Source organism: Sorex fumeus, unplaced genomic scaffold (assembly GCF_029834395.1).
Source record: "Sorex fumeus unplaced genomic scaffold, SorFum_2.1 ptg000009l, whole genome shotgun sequence".
Lineage (NCBI taxonomy): Eukaryota > Metazoa > Chordata > Mammalia > Eulipotyphla > Soricidae > Sorex > Sorex fumeus.
Genome location: NW_026606066.1, coordinates 15,459,947 through 15,462,926, shown reverse-complemented (window position 1 = coordinate 15,462,926; position 2,980 = coordinate 15,459,947).

Here is a 2,980-nt window from a genome sequence, read left to right as displayed (position 1 = left end):
GGATGCTGATGTATTGAGTTTGAACGCCCTGTTTGGCTAGGACTTTGATAAGAATTGTGATGACCTCACTAAATATAGAAGAATATGAATTTAATTACATTTTTAGTAATATATTTTGATTGAGAAATTTTCAAATACGGGAACATTAGAATTACAAAATAGTTAATAAACTCTAAATAGAAAAAGAAAAATATATAAATCTAAAAATGCAAAGTGAGTATGCCCACTTACCCCAAGGTCAAATAGAGAAAAATCACCATAGACAAGAAAAGAAACACATCTTTTCTTGGAAAAGTAAAAAGAAGAAAAGTGGACAAAATATTCTGGATAATCAGAAAGTTTTTCATTGTTATTAGGGAAAAAAACACATATCTGGTGTTTCCTTGTAAGGTGAACGCTTAGGATAAAATATAGATTAATATTATAATTTACTGCAAACATTGAGAAACGTTTTAATATAGAAAATTAGAAGGAGCCAAGATTGTAGTGGCGCAGATGCAGGGGCCGGAACTGGTGGAGCAGTGGCAGCTCTCAGAACTCTGAACTGCAAAATATGCCTCTAGACCCCACATCATACTGAATTTCAGATCCTGGGTACCCCAGAGTGGGGTGAGTGAGCACCCCCACCTGTCCCAGCAGAGCCCTGGCAGCCGAAACATCCAGAATCCAATTGCCACCAAGCTCAAGGCTGGACTCCACAGACTTGGACAAGTCTCTTACATGAGTGCATCTGTTGAAAAACTCAGGTATGTGGGTTTTGTGATTGAAATCTCCAGATTTTCTGGATCGGGGTGGGTAACCTCTTCCAATTTCCCTCTACTCCTGGAGCCTGGCAATATGCTCATGAACTTCCTCCAGTTCTCACTAAATAAGCTCATTAATGGGCCATTATCCAAAGATTTATAAATAAATCTTGAAAAAGATCAGCAACTTGAGAGATGCTTCCAGAGTCCAAAGTCACCATTCCATTACTAACTGAACCCCCATTGTATCACCTTATCAAAATTTTAGAATTCTTGGAGTTCACAGCTGCTTTGGCAGCTACATGACATGTCAAAATCCACATCACTGACATTCCAGGAGTAGCACACCACATTAGATGGTTTGTAAAGTAGAAGGCAACCACAAGACTTAACCTGCAAACAACAGGTTAGTAATCTTTTATAGAAGAGCTTACTGACTCCAAGTTAAGATACAACAATCTTCATATTTTCTCTTAAGGAAATCTGCTTTAATCATTTTTAGTGAATTAATCATAGTAAGCAATATGAAATAAATTATTTAGGGCCTGCTATTGGGGCAAGCCACATGGTGGTTGAGAAATTAGGAAATAATGGTGGTGGGATGGGATTGGTGTTTGAATATTGAATGTAATAAGTCAATGTGAACAATTTTATAAAAATAATTTTTAAAATAATTTAATTAAAAATAAATTAAAATATTGAAAATTATAAAAAACATAAATGGATGCATTAAGAACCCATTTGAGGATGCAAGTATAAAGTTACAGCTTATATAATTTTTTGAAATTTATCCATCAGCATCATAAGAATGTGAACAGAGAAAGAAATCGAATACTAGGTGAAAGTGTGGGTTGGAGAGACAGTGAGTGGGTTACGTGGTTGTCTTGTATGTGGCTGACTTAGTTTCAAGCCTCTGTACCACATATAGTCATCAAAGCACTACCAGGAGTGATTCCTGTGCACAGAGCCAGGTGTAAACTCTAAGCACCTCCAGTTGTGACCCAAAAATTAGAACAAAAATAAGTGTTCATAAACATAAAAAGTGAAATTAAGGTAGTTCTTACTGCAATTAAGATCAAAATACTAAAACTAAGAAACTGCCTAAAAGCTGATATTCCCCAGGATTATTGAAGGATTAAGGTGTGAAAGAAAACAGGCAAACCCAAAATACACAATTAATGAGAAATGTATACACAGAAGGTTTATATAAGATGGCAATGAGGGGTCCTGGTAATTGAAATGAGTAGATACTGCATAAATCCAAGGACATCACTTTGGTTAAGTAGAAAAATAAGGACTTGCATTCAGCAGCAAAAATTCTGGCACGAGATACTGAGATGTGCCCATGAGGATGAAATAGCCTCATTTTGAGTCTGTAGAAAGGCAGATATGGGCGATTACATTTTATTGTTTCAAAAAGCTAGAACATATTTAGCAGGATGGTACAGCTGGAGTTACATTTTTAACTGGGTGGTGGCACTGGGGTGTGGAAGTGAGTGCTGGGGCTTCCAGAAATACAGGGAGGTCAGGGGAGGTAGCCCATCCCAACTCTGAGAAAGCCTGCGGGATTTTAGTCACAAAACCAGGATAACTGAATTTTTAGCAGGTTAATTTCTCAGTGAGGTTAATCCCTGAGATGATGGAGTCCAGCTAGGGGCTGGAGTATAGGGACAAGTGATTGCTGAGGCTCTGTTTGGTTGGGCACTGGGCTGACCAACCCCTTTCTAGGGTTCCTCTGATATCTTAGTCATACACAGGTGTCAGAAAAAGAATTGCTTCAGCTTGTTGATATCTTTTGAGATTTATTTATGAATCTCTGGAGCAAGGATGGTATATGAGCTTACATGGCAGCAAAGAGGTGATTCGTAGGTGTGATTGTCAGGGATTCTGGAAGTTACCTGGAAGAGTTAGAGGGGTTAAGTCATGCAGCATCTCAAACTCTCAGCACTGATAAACCAGCAGTAGCACACCAGAATGGATGAGATGTAACATAGAAGGCAACCAACCTTCATTAACAAAACATAAACACAGAAGACTTATCCTGTAACATCTTACTAATCTCTCATACAAAGACATAGTGTCTCCACAAGCAAATGCAATTTACACTAATTTTCTTCTAAGAAAACATTTTTTGATAATTCTTTTAGCAAATTATTGATAACAAAAATATAAAGTAAATTATGGTAGGTCTGTTATGGAGAGTGGCTTAAGGGATGTTGGGGAAAGTTAGAGACAAT